Here is a 19,779-nt window from a genome sequence, read left to right on the forward strand (position 1 = left end):
TCAGATCAGAGGAAGCAATAAAACCACTGCTTCATAGCCCTTGTCTCATAAACTTAAAAAAATGTGTATGCGTGTATGTATAGATGTATGGGTGTATGTATGCATCACTGGTGCTTTCCAAATGTGCATGCACAATTTAAGATGATGGGCAACAAACTGGAATGCATCCAGAAAAAGGCATCTGTGAGAAACCTTTCAGAAGCTTTTGCTGTTGCTGTTGTTATTGTTGTTGTTCATTAACAATCTATCCATTCGATAGGCACAAAAGCAGCAAGACCGAAATCATGCATCTGCTTGTTCAGTCCCCAGTGACCATGTCTGGGGTTGGGGCAGGCCAAAGCCCAACATGCTGAGACTCCATCTGGGTTTCACCAGAGGAGGCCAGAGCCCTCCCAAGCATTTGAGCCTTCATCCACAGCTTTCCCAGGCACACCAACAGGGAGGCGGATTGGAAGTAGAGCAAGGACACAGATTGGTTCTCCTACAGTTGAATTCAGTATATTAAGAAGTTGAAAGTTTGTCCTATAGGGAAAGTGAAATGTCTTAGTCTTGGAAGAGTAGAATACGCAGTCATCTCAAAATATGTAGATATTTCTAAGAAATAAAGGTTGTGGATTTTTCCCTCTGCCGTGCCAGAATTCAGAAGCAAGATTAATATTAGGAGTGAAAAGATATAGTTTTTTTTTTTTGGTCTACAGTGAAGATTTCTTTTAATGCCCTGTTCTCTGGTGCTAGGATTAGGTAGTTAAGGAGCCCTAAGTGCGTGAGTCATGGAAAAATTCCTGCAGCCTTTCTGAAGCACATGCAGAAGCAGCTGTGCTGCTGCAGGGGTTTATGCTGCCTGCACAAAGCTGGCGTTCCAGACTGCAGGGCCTGCCACTCAGCTTCCAACCCAGCCCCCTGCTGCTGTGCCTGGCAAAGCAATGTAAGACGGTCTAGGTATTTGGGTCCCTGCCTCCTGCAGGAGGAGACCCACATGGAATTCTGCACTTTGATGGATCATGACTGCTTATACTCTCCTGTCACATGTTCAAATCAATCACTTAAAAAGAAAACAAAAATTACAAACATAACATATGCTAAACTCTGTGATTCACTGCCTAAGCAGCTGCAATGACTAGAGCTGCATCGATTGAAGCCAGGAGCCTGGAGCCTCTGCTGGGTCTCCCATGTGGGTGCAGGATCCCCAGGCTTGGGCCAACCTTGATTGCTTTCCCAGGCCACAGGCAGGGAGCTGGATTGTAAGCAGGGCTTCCAGGATTAGTCCCGGTGCCCAATATGGGATCCGGCTAGAATTTTAGCCATTAGGCTACCGCGCTGGGCCCATTTTTCTTTTTAAAGAAAAGAGAATATTTATTTTCATCAGGAAGGGAGGGTTACAGAGAGGAGATGCTGCTTCACTCCCAAAGAGACCACAATGGCTGCAGCTCAGCTGATCTGAATCAAGGAGCTTACTCTGGATCTCTCATGTGATTGCAGGCTCCCAAGGCTTTGGGCCATACTTTGCTGCTTCCCCAGGCTGCAAGCAGAGAGCTGAAAGGGAGGTGGAGCAGCCGGGAAATGAAGATGCAATTGTTATAACTTCAGAAAAATATTAAGGAGTGGATTATGGGAGGGAGAAGAGAAGCAGGATCCCCCTGTTTTAAAATCTGTATTGTGAAAAGTGTGAAATATACTCATTTTGTATCAATTAAAAGTAATGATAAATCATAATGGTTGTTTTAATAACATGTGTTAATTTGCAAATAAAATTTATAATTTTGTAGATAATTATTATAGAATTGACTTCTTTCCAGGTAATTTGGTCTTTCACTAGTTAATGGTTAGCTGTTTTGTCGGCAACGCCCGCGTCACCGTGTGCCCCGAGTTGAGTGGAGGGACTAGGGTTACAAAGACAACACACATTGGGTCATTCCTGTAAAGAGAAGGCCGCTTCATTGAAGTCTAGCCTGCCTTTTATACTCTCCGCCCACCCCCCCCCCCCCCCCCCGTACTTTTCCAATACTCAAGCAGCTCCTAAGACCCCCAGGGCCATCTTGATAAAGGGGAAGCAGGAACTTGTGGTTAAGCCAGGAGCAAAAAGTATCAGGCCAAGATTGTGCATCCTGTTATCCCCCCCCCCTTTTTTTTATTGGAAAGGCGGATATACAGAGAGGAGAGACAGAGAGGAAGATCTTCCCTCCGATGATTCACTCCCCAAGTGAGCGCAACGGCCGATGCTATGCCTATCCGAAGCCAGGAGACTCTTCCAGGTCTCCCACGCAGGTGCAGGTTCCCAAAGCTTTGGGCCGTCCTCAACTGCTTTCCCAGGCCACAGGCAGGGAGCTGAAGGGAAGCGGGGCTGCTGGGATAGAACTGGCGCCCAAATGGGATCCCGGGCATGCAAGGCGAGGACCTTAACCACTTGGCCACCGCGCAGGGCCCAACATCCTTTTATCCCTTGAAAAACAAGCTAAGGTGTGGAGTTAACCCTTGGAAGAACGGGCCCTACACTATTTCAGGAAGATTTTATTCTTCACATTTTATTTGGTGTTAGGTAAACAAGTTGGATTTTTACAAATTAGAAATCCTCACCACCAGTCTGGAATTTTATAGCCTACCTAGAGAGTCCATATAAATGAAACAATATGAGGTAATATATCTACAAAGTACAACAAAGTGTAGCAAAAGGCAACCATAAAAGAAGAAAACAAAAGCTTTCCTCACCGATTATGTTCAATATACTTCCTTATTCAGCAAGACAAACACAGGGCAGTCATGAATGTATGCTCCATCAGATAAAATCCACTCTCTTCACTATGACTTCAGGTAGAAAGTTACTGCCATCAAGTGTTTTGTAGTAAAAAAAAAAAAAATGTCGAAATAACCAGCCGGACTCTTCTGGAAGCATCTGGGGGCAATAGACTGCCAGCATATTCTCTTATGATCAGGACGCTCTCTTTGAAGGTTTGACAAGCTATGGATCTTAGGAGAAAAATAACAGTTCAGGGAGAGCTTTGCTCTGCATCTCAGTGAGATGAGGAAGAGGTCAAAGGCAGCCTAATGCACTATAACAGCTTGCCAAGTCACTGTTAGATGTAACTTTGTGCTGTCCATCGTAGCTCTGCCTTCTGTGAGTCAGGAACTTCACGCAATGGATTGAGAAAATACTATGAAATGAAAGGGCCATTGGTCCGTATAAAACCCCAGTCAGTAAAAATGGAAAACAAACTTCCATGTTCTTGGCCTTTAGTAGCCTCAGAGACTTCAAATAACATTTTGCCAGATTGTATTTGAGTCCTTTAGAGCTGTGATGATTTTTCTTTCAGTTACTTTATAGTTTAAAATCTAGTAGCTGTTGTGAAGTAGAGCAAAACGAATGCAGAACATATTTTTCTTAATGGCATTTAAAGCAGTAAAATTATGAATAGGTAACATACGAATTTTAAACCTTGCTGTTGATTTCTATCGTGACAATATGGACAACGTTTGTACCCTAACAATTTCATTATCTAGTTTAGGATGATCAAAAACATTTTCTGCAGTCTGTGCATTCTCAAAGGACTCAACCCTATTTGTTGAAGGATTACACATTACTCAGGTATTATTTATGCCTGATGGTTTTGCATGGAAAGCACACAGTTAAAAGGCTGCACTCTGCAATATTAAATGATATGAAAAATGAATGCTGAGAGCAGAATTTAAATTTGACTAAACTGATATAATGACAATTGATAAATAGTCCAATTAACATTACACACATTTCTCCAAATTGAAAATTTAAAAGCCAAAATTTGCATGACTAGAAGTTTAAAAGTTTATAAAAGTAATTTTCCTTTATTTCGCAAAAATGGTCTGGGCTTTTCTTTCTCTGAATAGTTACTAAAGGTTTTTACTGTGTGCCTCAGTGGCTTGTCATTTAGTAGGCTACTGATGCTGTTAAAGATCAGGTGGATATTTTTTGTTTGTTTAGCTTAGTTTTGGTTTGGTTTCTTAAGTCCCTGAGAACAAGGATGGTTGGCTGGTTGCTGGGGCCCTAACAGCAATTCAACTGTGGACACAGAACAGTGCCTGGGACCCCCAAGATAGGTTTACTGCAAATGCAAATAAGTCTCTTTGAACAATGAATGAATATATTCTTCAAAACTTGGAATCCTTATGGAATAATATTAGTGAAATTGAGTTTAGGATGATGAAAAGAAAAATATTGCCAGATTGGCATGAAGGCATTGGCCAACACAACGTGAGTAGAATTTATTCTGCTTCTCCCACATGGTTTGGACTTCAACACTTTTTGAGGAAAGAAAGAAACTGTGCTCTAAAACCGAAAATTCACAATATATCTTCAATCACAGGAATCAAAGAAAAAATACTTATACCAAAAAGAATATAACATTTTTGAATATATTTGTTTTGTTTTGAAATATTGCTCCATGTTAGGAAAAGTACCAGAAAAAAGACAGAGAAAAAAATTCTGAATTTATAAGAGTAAAAGGTATTACGATACAGTTGGTAAATGCATTTATCAGTTTCTCAATAAATACTGGTTTCCTTGTTCCTTAATTCATTCATTCACTCTTTCCTCCCTTTCCTTCTATCCTCAGCCATTTCTCCCCTACCTGTTCAAATACAGGCTAATGGGAACTCTGCCAGAAGATTCGAGTATCTTCCTTGAGATGTAACATGTCTAAGGGACTGTTCAGGAAACTCCTCACTTTAACAAATATTCAGGGTAGGGTCTAGGAAACACAAAGACTCAGAAATGAAGATGTTGACAGATATCCATTCTCTGTCTTGCTTTGCTTTCTCCTCCCCATCACAGCTTCTCACTGCTGCTTTTTTCTTCCATTGATTCTGAGGCATCTACTGATCATGCAGAATGGCTTCTCAATGATCCCTCTTTGCTGGGTTCCCAATTACCCTCATCTGGACAGATAATCCCATCTGCATTTCTAAGAGATATGGTAACATCATCACGAAGCTCACATATGTTAAGGTGTGACGTACTGCTTGCCGTTTGTCACATGTCTCAAAGCCCTATGTCCCAGTAATTCAATGACTCTCAAGGAACATGTTCTTGAAGAGACACACTGTAGAAAACCTTAGACTGTGTCCCTACTCCTTGGCCTTGCCTGGCTCTCCTGGAAGAGCGGCATTGGAAAGTCTAATTCCTTTAAATTACCTCGGAGTGAGAGAGGATGGGGATCAATTCTTATGTCAGTAAGAGTTTGCTGGGGATGACACTTGCGGACAGAAGTGCCACACACTTTAAAAAAAAAAAACAAAACTCAAAGGTTACCATAATCAAATGATATTGGGCTGCTGGGTGCCAGAAGGTTCAAAGCAGATTCATCTAAAAAATCAATATGGACACAAGACATTTATTGCATTATTCCATTATACATCCATACCTCAAACATTTAACGTGTTGTCAAGAATAATACTTTGAGCTCTTAAACCTTAGCCAAATGTAAAAGCTGGGACCCACAGAAAATTAAATTTCCAGTGAAGCAATACATCAAATTTATGATTTTTGTTCCTGGTTATTCCAATAAGTTCATGAAAAAGAAAGAAGCCTTTAAAAATATGTCCAGTAATACAAGCATTTTTTGAAGAATCACTGATAATACAAAAGAATCAATTAAATGAAATGCCTGGATTGATTTAATGACAGTAGCAGCAATAAAATGCCATAAAGGACGTACACAAGGTGGTTTTGGGGAAGATATTGATTGGAGGTAGTTCATTCTGCTTTTTGTAGAATAGGTTCTGGAACTGCTGTGTGGTTGAGAGTTAATGGTAATGAAGCGAGAGTACAGAAAGGTTTGTTGGTGGGAGTTATAAAATCTGACTAGTGGTGTTTTTTTTTTCCCAAAGGATTAAAGTAGATGGATATCTAGAAAGTGTTATTCTGTGAGAAGAATCCTGTGCTAGATAAAGGTCCATTTTTTTTACACTGATCATTAAATTCATCTCTAAAGCATCATTAAAGTGCTGAGGTAAAGAAAAAAACTATTGTTTAGATCTTAGAATTATCAAAGTGTTTCCATTCACAACAGATAATTACCTAGATTACTAACACTTTTCTACTACAGCTATGGACAAGGTTGGAAAATAATGAAAAGTAATAATACTATCCTATAAAGAAGCATGCGCTGTGCTGTTTTATAAAGCATATTCTTGGTTATATTTTAACGATTTAAGCTTATTAAAGCTAAAGTTTTGTCTAAGTGTTTGTGTTGCATAAACTCTTCCCCAGTATTTCCTCTTTCAAATATTGAAGAATGCATCCTATTAAGTAGGCAGAATATATGGTCATTGTAAATAACTCAACCTCACCGTTTAGCCACATATTTTTATTTGATAAAAATATTAGTGTCTCCTACCCACACCCTAAAGGCACAAATTCAATTACTTAAAATTATTTAATATACTGTAATTCCTATTTGTCAGCATTGTTCTGGCAGTAAACATAGCGTATTTGTCACAAATGTACACATTTAAATATGAGTACATTCAGTGAAAATGTATCTTACTGATCATAATATCTACACAGAATTTTTAAAACAAAAACTCAGGCAATAAGTAGATAGCTGAACATTGGGTTTTAAGCTAAAACACAACATTTCTTAGATAAGGTCCTCAGTCTATATTAAACTTGTCTAGGTTGTTTACAATTTTAATTGCATATATCTCAATTAAATCTGACAGCTGCATTGAAATGTTTAAGGAAAAGGCTATAAAAATGCCCTCACCTAAATATTAGAACAAAGGAATGCTATATTTTTTTGTAAAATTTATCCTCACTAAAAGAGATATTGCTGTGTAGATGAGAGGAGATAAATTCATCAAATTGCACATTGGAGCACAATCTTTAAAAATAACGGTGTTGCTACGGTGGCTTCAAAAATGAAAGAAAGGAATTCTTCTAAGTAATAAATCCATATTTGTTCAGTACTAATAATTTCTTAAGAGCCAGATGTAATGAAGCATGTTAGATGACTAACAACTTACAATGAATATGCCTTTCTGAGAGGTGTATTACTCTTGTGTCGGGTGATTTGTTTCAGTTTGAAGGTGCTTAGGATTCTTGCAAAAGTGGAAGATGTATGGAAGTGCTGACACAGCCTGGGAAGTCCAAGTTCTGTATGATGAGACATTTAACTAATAACTTCTTCACTGACTGAAGTAAAAGGTTCAGAATTATCTAACAGAATATGAGTATGGTATTCCAATATCACCAGTGAGCCTGAACACCTTAAACACCTGAAACACCTGCATCCAATGTGAACCCAACCCAAGTCCCAGCTATTATTCAGCAGCAAGAGATTCCCCAAGTATGAGGATACTGTCGCCTACGCAGGAGAACCAAGTGGAGCTTTGGGATCCTACGTCCAGCCTGGCGTAGATATTGGCCATTTGGGGAGTGACCCAGCACACAGAAGATTCCTCTCTCTTTGTCTCTATCTCTCTGACTCCTTCTCTTCTCTCTCTCGTTCCCTCCCTCTATCTCTGTTTCTGTCTTTCAAATAAATTTTAAGAAATATTTTTCTATAATAGTTTACTATGATTGTCAATTAAAGTGTTTTTCATGGCATAAAGTAAAAGTCCACCTTTTGATCACCTAGGGAAGCACTGGGGTGGTGAATTCTTAGAGATATACCTAATCGTGTCATCCCTTGTCCACTGTGTATTATGCATGAAAGTATTAAGAAACAGAATATGTTTATGTGTGTGGGTACAAAAGTCCTCTGAGGAAACCTAAAACAAGTCAATTGGATTTGCTTAAGAGTTCAGAATTTACCTGTTGTCTTGTGACTTCTCATCAGTGGCTTGGGTTTTCTCTTTTCAGTGACTTTTTATACTGAAACTGGAGTTTGGCAATCTGTCCTCTCAGGGAGTGGGAAGAAATCTGCTGGCCTGAAAGCTGGTTGCCTTTGGATGACGAACTATCTGTATACCGATAGGTCAAATATACAACTATGGAAGATAAACCATGCAGCTAATTGCTATGACAACTCCACAGAATTCAAGCATATAATGAGTCATTAGTTTTCCTGATATTAGTGTACACTTAGGGACATGAAAACAAATGTTAAATTACATTAAACTGTTTAATAATTTTTAAATACGATCTGGTACGGTAGCCTAGTGTCTAAAGTCCTTGCCTTACACACACCAGGATCCCATATGGGAGCCAGTTTTAATCCTGGTGGCCCCGCTTCCCATTCAGCTTCCTGCTTGTGGCTTGGGAAAGCAATTGAGGACAGCCCGAAGCCTTGGACCATGCACCCACGTCGGAGACCCAGAAGAGGCTCCTGGCTCCTGGCAAAAATAGAAATTTGAAGTAGAGCCTGAACTTTGAGAAATATTCACACACCTATAACCTTTATGTTGCCCATTCCCAGATATTTCTTTGCTGTGTTTGGTTATAATATCTGAACTGGCAATTCACCCTAAGCCTCCCATAGAATGCCTTTCCTAACATTGTGTGAGTACTCTGAACGAGTCAAATGACATGCTGTGTAATTTAGGTATTGTTTTACTTAATCTCCAAACACATTCTGAGATGGACAGTATAGTGTTTTATGAATGAATAAAATGAGTCTGGGGAGATAATGTGCATAAGCTCAGACAACAGTAAGGGTTATAAGCGTATTAAAACGCACACCCTCACAAGGACAGAAACATGTATGATTTCATTTTCTGGACTTTTCCAAGAGAAAATCATGTAATGTCATGATAACTTTCACACTAGATATTCTTTTACTCTAAAAGAACTTTCCAAGTACTTGATGCCAACTCTCTGTATGAGAGGAAATAGATGAAGGCATGGAAATTTGATTTGCACATATTATGTAAAGTGTTCAGGCTTCAGTTTGCTAATCAGTAGGGAGTTAACAATATTTAAGTCAAGGTCATTGTAAGGATTATGTGCAATATCCCATGTAATACTATCTGCTGTGTAAAGAGAAATTTTAAAAACTGATTAAGCCATTTTAGTAACTGAATCATATAGTAGACAACAGAAGTATACACATAGTTTAAGGTATAGTTGAGAAATAATGAGAGAATCAAGATGGCAGAGTAGGGTAAGGACACATTTAAACAGACAGAGAGATATTAGCCAGTGTGAAGCAGAGAAGGCAAATTCCAGGAAATAGGAGGCAACAGAACAACAGCAGAAGGGTACCTGGCAACTGACAGACATAGGAAAGGAGTAGACACAACCATGTGGTGTTGCAATGACTGCTACCCAAGTGGTATTCAGCAAGTGGTGGTCCAATCACACAGGCAGCTGGGATTCCAGCAACCAGGTGAGAGGGCCGTCTACCAGGAGCTCAGGCAATAAACCCAGAAAAAGAATGCTTGTCTTGCTGGTTTTTTGATTTGACCTGGAGCAGAGATAGAGCAGCAGACCCCAGAGAGGCAGTGAGGGAACAGGGTGGATTTCACAAACCAGTCTGCCCCTGGAGCCATATCGGTTGCCATTTTAATTAAGGAGGGAAGGGCTATAGACAATACTGTGTATGTACTCAGCTGGGAGTGAAATCAACTCTGGCTCAGTGAAGTACAACAACGTGGCATCCTTCAGGTTCTACCCAAGATAGGTTCGGGTAGCATTCAGACCTGAAGGCACAAGTGCCATCTTGTACAGAGTAGCAAGCAATTTAAGACTGCAGGGGACAATAAGAACTCACTGAGCTAAATGAGAACTCACTGAGCTCAGTGCATTATACTGGTCCCACAGGAAAATAATACCAACTACAGCATCGTGTGGGTCAAAATAGGTCTGTGTGGTCCTCAGACCTAATGGCCAACAAGTTCTGGCAAGATCAGCACCACCAACAACCTAGCTACATAGACTCTCGGTGTTTCCCTAATCCCGGGACCTTTTTCAACTGGAAGTGGGAGTCAATGGTGCAGCCTCAGCATGATATCACAGGAGGTAGACACTGGTAGACACTGGTGAGCCAGGAGCTGGGGCGACAGAGATCATGTTGGAAATCTAACGTAAGAACCCAGACCTGGAGCTTGCTGGAGGGAGTGGTACAAGTGACTGCATACAAAGAGCCATTTACAGGGCCCTGTGCGGTGGCGCAAGTGGTTAAGGTCCTTGCCTTGTACGCCCGGGATCCCATATGGGAGCCGGTTCTAATCCCGGCAGCCCTGCTTCCCTTCCAGCTCCCTGCCTGAGGCCCGGGAAAGCAGTTGAGGACGGCCCAAAGCTGTGGGACCCTGCACCTGCGTGGGAGACCTGGAAGAGTCTCCTGGCTTCGGATTGTCATAGCACCGGCCATTGCGCTCACTTAAGGAGTAAATCATCGGAGGGAAGATCTTCCTCTCTGTCTCTCCTCTCTCTATATCCGCCTTTCCAATAAAAAATAAATAAATAAAAATAAATCTTAAAAAAAAACACAAAACAACAACAACAACAAAACAAAGAGCCATATGCCAATCACAGTAAGTGAAATTGAACTGTAGACCTGTGGGTGACAACAGCTTAGAATCCTGCTTCAAGGAGAAGACTCTGAGAACCAGAAATACAATGACCAAGAACAAAAGAAGAGACAGAGGTACAATGGATATTACCGAAGACTCCCTGCAAAGGATCATAACCCTTTGTCAATTTCACAGTTCACTGAGGATGACAATGAAAAAATGAGGGATACAGAATTCAAAACACTTGTTATAAACCTTCTTGTCAACAACGAGCAGCATGTAAAGAAATTTAATTAAGAAATTAAAAGAAATTTAATTCTAAGAATTTAAGGAATATGTTACACTGGAAATGAATCAAATGAAAGATGATACCTCAGAAATGAAGAATACAGAGCAGCAAATTAAAAGTACAGTGGAAAGTAGCCAAAATAGAATGAAGGAGGCAGAAGAAAGAATCTCAAAGTTAGAAGATATTTCCTGTCACCAGGGGGAAACAAACAAAACGCTGGATGCAGAGCTGGGTCAAGATAAAAAAAAGTATTCAAGATTTTAAAGACACTGTTAAAAGGCCAAATATAAGAGTTATGGGAGTCTCAGAAATTGCAGAAATAGAATCTGGGTTTAAAAATGTATTCAATGAAATAATAAGGGAAAAATTCCCTAATGTAAAGAAAGAATTGGGAAACAACATCCAGGGTGGGGGCAGGGAGCTCCCAACAGGGTTGACCAAAAGTGATCTTTACCATGACACATGATTATCAAGGTCTCTTCAATCGAATACAAGAAGATCCTTAAATGTGTGCAGGAAGAAAATAAAATGACATATAAAGGAATACCAATTAAACCCACAGGAGACCTCTCACAGGAAACTCTACAGGCCAGATGAGAATGGAATGACATATTCCAGTTTCCAAAAAAAAAAAAAAATGTCGACCCAGGATAATGTATCAAGTAAAACTTTCTTTTGTCTTTGAAAATGAAATAAAATTCTTCCACAGTAAAGAAAAGTTAAAAGAATATGCTTCTTCCAAACCTGCCCTACAGGGCAGGTACTTCAATATGTTCTCTTGACAGAGAAGAGAATAGCACCCAACAAAACCAAAGGCAAATAAGAACTTTTTTGTGAGTTTCATCTCTTCAAAACACTTTCTTCTCATTGAATTCTTCAATGACTCACAGATCATACATTAGCATCATTTTCTTTGGGAAGGTTCTGGACTTTCTTTTTCATTTCTTCAGCGACACATTAGTCATTCAAGCATGTTACTTAACTTCATGGTGTTGTTAATTTCTTTTTTTTTCTTCCTGTTGTTAATTTTGTATTGTGGCTTTTCATTTAAGATGATGTATAGTAATTGTGTAATGGAGACTATCACATCTAGATGTGAGGATACAATGCAGTATGCATCTCTACTTCGAGAGATAGATGGACTCCCAATAAAACTATTTACTATCTCTTGACAATAGAATGCTGGACTCTCAGCCATTGTCCATGCCCACAATTGTGGACATATGACTGTGTATGAAGAGCTATACTATAGTAATGATATATGGGAAATGAATTAGATTTTCTTCCCATAGCTTTGCTTTGTCCATCGTCAGCCACTGTTGACAGTTGTGTGGGCAAGCACGTGTGAGTGTTTTCTATCTCTCTGCTCTCAAATAAATAAATAAATAAACATTACAGAAATACTAGGATACATGGAGGAAATTGTTTTAATAACAATGAGCTAGATATGAATTTTATTAAACACATTTCTTTCCAAATAACATCGAATATTAGAGTCTTGTATTTCTGAATATAAATTTCAGTGAATTAACTTTTCAAGAAATATGAATAATAAAGATGCTTCAATGAGTATGACAAAAACAAACCCAAAAAACATTGAATCTTGACATGGGGAGAAAAAGGCTCAGGAGTCCATAATGTTTTTTAAGATGTATTTTTTATTTTTATTACAAAGTCAGATATACAGAGAGGAGGAGAGACAGAGAGGAAGATCTTCCCTCCAATGATTCACTCCCCAAGTGAGTGCAACGGCTGGTGCTGCGCCAATCCGAAGCTGGGAACCAGGAACCTCCTCCGAGTTTCCCAAGTGGGTGCAGGGTGTCAAAGCATTGGGATGTCCTCAACTCCCTTCCCAGGCCACAAGCAGGGAGCTGGATGGGAAGTGGGGCTGTTGGGATTAGAACTGGCGCCCATATGGGATCCCAGTGAGCTCAAGGCGAGAATTTAGCATGTAGGCCACGGCGCCAGGCCCAGGAGTCCATAATTTTGAAGCACAGTTTTTTTTTTTTTGGTGTTTATTTGTGTCTAGTGATCAGTTGTATCCTTTGTAAAGAAAGGGAAAAAAGAAAATTGAGCTGTAGAGAGACATCAATTAAGATATGAGCATATTATGAATAGCACCTGCTTTATGTACAGAGAATGAAATACACACACATATGGCTATAATATTCTAATAAATTTCAGTGAAATGGAACTGTCAAATTACCTTATCTTTCTTACGGATTTCCTTGTTGTCACTAACTGACATCCACACCATACAACATCTTCCACACAGACCTCGAGTTTGGAGAGCCTAAAGTCTTCCTAAAGTCATGTAATGTAAATGAGTTATTCTCAGAGGCTTTGATTTTTAGGAAATGCCAGCTTCTCTTGCTTGCATCCTATTGGGAAAAGACCGTCTCCTAGAAGGAAGCAAACAAGCAGTATCAAGACTCTGAAGCTTACAAAGCTCACGAGCTGGACTTCCAATGGCATTCTCAGATCCACTTGTGATGAGCTGGGTATCAAAGGGTTGTCACAAATCCACATTTTGCCATCTACTCGTTTTATATCAGGTAACCTCAATTGGTTATCCAAGTCTGACTTTTGTTTTTACAGATAACTGTGGCAAGCAGGCATGCAGTTGCAGTGTTGACCTATGGAGATTTAGTGGCAAGTGGGACTCTTGGGCACCATATCTCTAGCTAACAACCTAGGATTGATTTTGGTTGGATTTATTTAGCTCCCTAGACAGTCATTCAATTTGTATCTCAGCTGTAGCATTTGCTTTCTTCTCGCAGTAGGCTAATCTTCAAGGGAGAGTGTGGTGGAGATAGTAGAGAGCTGAAGGTATAAAAGCCACCTTGAATGTCAACCAAAAAAATCAGCTCTTCAAGGTACCACGTTCTAATCTGTTTTGCTGGGAACCATTCTCTTCCAAACCCTTAATTCCAGAAATTTGGATACCATGAGTGATCTTCAACTTACTGCTGCTTGGAATTGCTGAATTTTTTCATAAACTGCATTGATGAAGCTTCAGTATTAGGTGATACTTACATATCTATTTATGCCCATATATTACCCACGCTAAAATGGATGGATTATATTCAACTACATGATTTTTAACAGTGCTCTTTAGTAATATTTTTTTCTTTCATTTCCATTTAATATTCATAGCTTGGAGGGATGAATGTGGATTCTTATATAAAGCAGATAATGAAATGTGCCGAGAACGTTTGACAATGCAATGGATTTTGTATTGTACATTGCTGAATCTCCCTCCTGCAGAATAGCACCTGGCACTAAAGCAGTGAAGCAATCACATTTGTTGAATAGCTATTTTACTTTTTCAAATATAAAACTTGAACACTGGAAAGTATGTATGATCAGAAAATAAACATACACACATACATACACGCGTAAATATATATATGCGTACATGTCTCTTTTATAGACCCAACATATTCCAAATTATTGGCATGACTATAGAACAACTTCTATTTATTATTGAATTATAATTACTGTATTATTATTTTTAAAGCTCAATTTATAACTCCCTTGTTAGAGAATGTTTTACTTTAAAGCCTGAATTCTACGTTTTAAGTTTTTCATTTGAATCTTATCTCTGAGAGAGATGTGGAAACCCTACTATTTTTTTCTGGTTTTTCACCAACTCTACATCTGGTTTAAACACCCAGCAAACACACCTGCTTTAATTTGCAAAAGGTAGAAGAGGAAAGGGAAATCATAATATGAGCAAAATCCATTTTTGATGTGTCTGTCTTCTAGATTACAGGTTTAGTGTCATTTGTACCACTATATCAAACAGTTTGGCTAGGGGTAAAATAAAAAAAAAGGAATAAAAAGAAAAATGAAAGAAAATAGGGAAACATTTCTTAAAATTCTGACCTTGCATTATAAATTTACATGTGACCTGCATACCAGTCCCTATTTTCTTATAATTCTTCAAATAAATCATCATACATATACCAGTACAAGAAGCCCTGTGGAGTTTGATATCTCCAGTATACGGGTGTAAGTTCCAGCATCATTCATTTTAACATAAAGGAGTAGGTTTTGTGCCTAGTCAGTATTCTTTGCCTTTGTGAGAACTAATGCAATTTCCAAGTAGATTGTCTCAGAAATAATGCGTCAAGTTGAGACAAGTATGTTGCATACACTTTCCTGCTTTTTTCTGTCTGTCCCTGTTTCAGTTTAATGACTCCAAAGAGCCTAAAAGTGCCATTCCAGAATGTTGACTTCAGTCTGGAGCACCCCTAGCTGTTGTAGATATCAGGGGAGTGAACAGGTAGATGGAAATTTCTGCTGTCACTCTACCCCTCAGGTTGATGAAAACACAGACACAGACACACACACACAAACACACACACTGAGAGGGAGAGAGAGAGAGAGAGAGAGAGAGAGAGAGAGAGAGAAAACACCTGTGGAACATAGACTCTAACTTGTCTCAATAGGTCACTTTAGAGATGTTTACTTCCCTATTTAGAAGACCTTGTAATTTTACTACCACCATGAGATACCTTCTCTTTCTATTTTTTCCAGATCACCTTCATTTCAGGTTTTTGTTGTACTCATTTTTGTTTTCATAATAAAGTTTAATATTTGTGATAATTTGGTAATTAAATCAGGACAATGAAAGGTATCCTACCTATGTCTTAGATTCAAATGTTACTAATCAAAGAATGTTCTGAGCAAACCATCGTTTCATATGAAATTAAGCTTGCCAGGTGAGTGACAAAGGCAGCTGAGCTACTGAGGTTTCCCAGATACATCTGCATCTAGTCTGAGTTGCTTAGAGACACTTACAGGATGAAATGGAAGTCATATTAAGAAACTCTGGAAAAAATGTGTACAGCATCAGCATATAGAAATTCTCATCCAGAAATTTCGCATGAAGCAACTTCCACATAAACCTTTAAATGTCATCTTCTGTTACAAAAATTAAATTACCTCTGTATTAGTTACACTGAACATTGCCACCACAAAATCATAATCCTATTATAAGGAAATCCAGCAAATAACTTACAAATAACTTTTCTCTTTCCCTCCTTTTTCTCATTCCTCTTCTCTTGTATCTTCTTCCCTCCCCTGTCTCCCTTCTCTTCATCTTTCCTCCTTGCCTCCATCCTTCAGTCCTTCTTTCTTTTCTTCTTCCCTCCTTTCTTCTCTCCCTCCCTCACTTCCTTCCTCTTTTCCTCCCTATTTTGCGAAAACAGAGAATGATAGAGTTCTTATCTTTTGACACTCTCCTATATCCTGCATCCTGGGGGCAGAAATCAGCATCTGGGATCTCAGCCTGGGTGTCTTGTACAGATCTCAGAAGCTGCGTCACTAAGCCATCACTGCCACCTCCTAGATCTCTACTGGCAGAGAGCTGGAACCGCAGCTGGAGGGAGGAGTTGAATCCAGGTCATCAGAGGTGGGAGGCAAGCCCCCTATAACTAGGTTAAACACCACCCCATCTTTATATTCCTTATATTCCTTTATATTCCTTCCTTCTGTTAGTCACACTTTCCCATAGATCTGAATGGCATCCTTACCACAGAAAGTTGACCTGAGGTGCGAGCCAGACAAGAACTGAAGAACTGCTCTTTTTTTTTTTTGAATGCCTTCTCTCTTTGAAACTTTAAAGAATCTAATAAATTTTTTAAAGAATGTTATACTTGGTCTTCTCTAACAAGGGGAAATTAATATTTCATTTCTCTTTTCTGAGTAAAAGACAGTATGCTAAGGGAAGAGAATGCTCAGCCCTTCTGGTAACTCACTGAGGGCAGGGAGGGATTTCAACATGTTTGCTCTTCTATCTTAGTTGACATTCCACCTCATTGGGTCCCTGCCTGCTTTTTATGTTAACAGCCATCTTCCATGAAGTGGAAATTGAAATCACTCTTCAAAAGGAAAAAGAATTGCCTGCACTCCAAATAATAGAGGAAACATTTTTTTCTTGAACTGACATGTTTAAAAAAAAAAGATTTATTTATTTATTTATTGGAAAGGCAGATATACAGAGATTTGGAGAGACAGAGAGGAGGATCTTCCATTCGATGGCTCACTCCCCAAGTGACCTCAACAGCTGGAGTTGAGCCAATCCGAAAAAAGGAGCCAGGAGTTCTTCCAGGTCTCCCATGTGGGTGCAGGGTCCCAAAGCTTTGGGCTGTCTTCGACTGCTTTCCCGGGCCACAAGCAGGGAGCTGGATAGGAAGCAGGGCTGCTGGGATTAGAACCGGTGTCCATGTGGGATCCTGGCACATGCAAGGTGAGGACTTTAACCACTATGCTATCGTGCCAGGCCCTGAACTGATATATTGAAGTCTCTGTTTCCTACACCTAACAAAATTCAACATTGGTGTAAATGGAAAAATTAAAAACCTGCTCTCGCATAGAAGGAATTATATTTAAGAGAGAAATTATAATAACCAAGTATCATGAGTTAGCTGTGGCTGATGCATTCCAAGGCCTCATGTTTCTTTTGCACATCTGAATATTGAGACTGCATGAGTTGACTGACTATTCTACCCAGATGAGACAACCATAAGGACTGAGTGCAGTCGCTCAGTACTGGGGTCTAATCAATACCGCAAACATGGGTGAGCATGCAGGCCCACGTCTCAGCCACACACCAGCAACATGCTCCCAGGAGAGCAGAGTTCACCGACTGGACAGAGGCAGTGTTGGTGAATACTGACTGGTCTGCTTTACACCCCTTCAAGTCAACTCCAAAGACTCAAAGTAAGAACTGATTTCATACCAAAGAGGCAGTTTTTATAGATTAAATACATGCTGCTTTGCAAAGCGTGATGTGTAAATATGACTCATATCTGGCACTACAGATAAAATTCAAAGTACTTAAGTGAAGAGCCAAGCCCCTGGTTGCATTTTTATTCCTCAGGACTTCACGAGACAAAACTTTTCTAGTTGCATTTGCTTGCTGCATTGAATGTTTATTGCTTATCCCTCCTTTCTTACTCCTGGTCTTAGTAATTTACGTGTGTGTTTCTCTAAGTTATGTTTTCTGTTTTATTCTTAAACTTAAACAATTACATCATGTATGAGTAAGAAGCAGACAGTAAAAATTGACTAGGACAAAAAAGCAGTAACAGTAGAAACAAAATATTTTTCTTTGGAATTTATCAAGTAGAAGTCCGTTTCTCTAGGGGGAGGGGCAGATGAGGTTATTTAATGAGTAAAGAATTATTGTACAGTGATGTGAATGTGCTAAATATCACTGTGCTTTTTGCTTGAAAATGGCTAATGTGGTAGATGTTATTATTATTCTTTTTAAAACTTAACAGAAAACAGAAAAGAGGGGGGAGAGACAGAGAGAGAGAGAGAGAGAGAGAGAGAGAGAGAAGGCACAAGAGCCCACATGATCAGTACTGGTTCACTCCCCAAATGGCCCAAACACAAAGGGTTTGGTCATAGAGATTTGAAGCTAGGAACCCAATCTAGGTTCCCATGTATGTGCAGGGACTTATGCACACGAACCTGCTGTTTCTCAGGGTGTGCATTAGCGCGGAGCTCACATCGACAGCAGGCATGGGAATGGAGGCTTAGCAATTTGATCTGGGATGCAAGCAGGTCAGTTTGGTTTCTTAACAGCTTAGGCTCAGTCCCTGTCCCTAGACAATTCTCCAGTGCTTATTTCCACAATTTTGTTCTCCGTTTGAAACAATTTTGGCATAAAATTAAGTATAAATATTCTGTCAGGATAGTAGAAAGGAAAGTTGGAATGATAAATTTGAGTCATTAAATTCAAATTATGTCTGTTAGAAATATTTTCATATTTTCAAAATGATGATTACCAATTTCTAGAATTACCCTCCAATAAACATAATAAATGATCTAAGCTATTTGCTTTTTCTTGTCCAATTTACCAACTTCATGAATATTATTTTCTTCAATTTTCTACTAGGTTATTTCCTAGTTTTGAACTGTGGATTTGCTATGAATAAGTCTTTTGCTTTCCTTGCCTGGATTTTAATTATGTTATCCAATAATATAATGTGATGATTTTATAGTATACATTTATAATATTTTGATAAATAAAATATTAAATATTTCAATATCTCAGTTTTGGGTGTTTTATTCCATCTTTTACACAATTAACTAATTTATATGCTTTAGTTTTAAAAATCTAAGTAGAAGAGATCTTTGAAGATTTTCTATGATTTTTTTTGAAGGTCAGATATATAGAAAGGAAGAGAGACAGAGTAGAAGATTTGTCTGTTGATTTACTCCACAAGTGGCCACAATGACTGGAGCTGCACCTATCTGAAACCAGGAGCCCAGAACCTCTTCTAGGTCTCCCACATGGGTGCAGGGTACTGGGAAACTGTGTGGCTGGAATTAGAACTGGGACCCATATGGGATCCCAGCATGTGTAAGGTGGGGACTTTAGCTTCTAGGATACTGTGCTGGGCTCAGATTTTCTATGATTCTTAAGCATTTGTGTTTAAACTCCATTTATGCATCATCTTTTTCCATCATGATCTGTTTTGTAACCAATTACAATGATCTTTGTTTGAAAATAAAATATAGAGCGCTGAGGAGTAGGCCAGTGCCTAAAGTCCTCGCCCTGCATGCGCCAATATGTGTCTCAGCTGCTCCACTTCCCTTTCAGCCCCCTACTTGTGGCCTAGGAAAGCAGTAGAGGATGGCCAGAAGCCTTGGGACCTTGTACCTTCATGGGAGACCTGGAAGACGCTTCGGATCAGTTCAGCTCTGGCTGTTGCAACCACTCAGGGAGTAAGCAAGTGGATGGAAGATATTTCTTTCAATATCTCCTCCTCTCTGTATACCTGACTTTCCAATAAAAAAAAAATCTTTTTAAAAAGTTTCTAAGAAAATAGAAAACAAAGTATAATTACAAATATACAGTTTAAAATCTAACATATTTTAGCACAGGCTTATTTTAAAGATAAGACTGTCAAATAATACTCGCTTATATCAATTCAGAGACAGTACTCTGAAACGACAAAATTTCATCCTATAGGGCATAGTTTCTGTTTGAACTAATTAAACTATTTACTGAATAATTGGTCTGTAAAACAGGGCTAGGCATAAAACTG

The sequence above is a fragment of the Ochotona curzoniae genome, unplaced genomic scaffold, assembly GCF_017591425.1.
Source record: "Ochotona curzoniae isolate NIBS_2020 unplaced genomic scaffold, NIBS_Ocur_1.0 scaffold_4506, whole genome shotgun sequence".
Taxonomy (NCBI): domain Eukaryota; kingdom Metazoa; phylum Chordata; class Mammalia; order Lagomorpha; family Ochotonidae; genus Ochotona; species Ochotona curzoniae.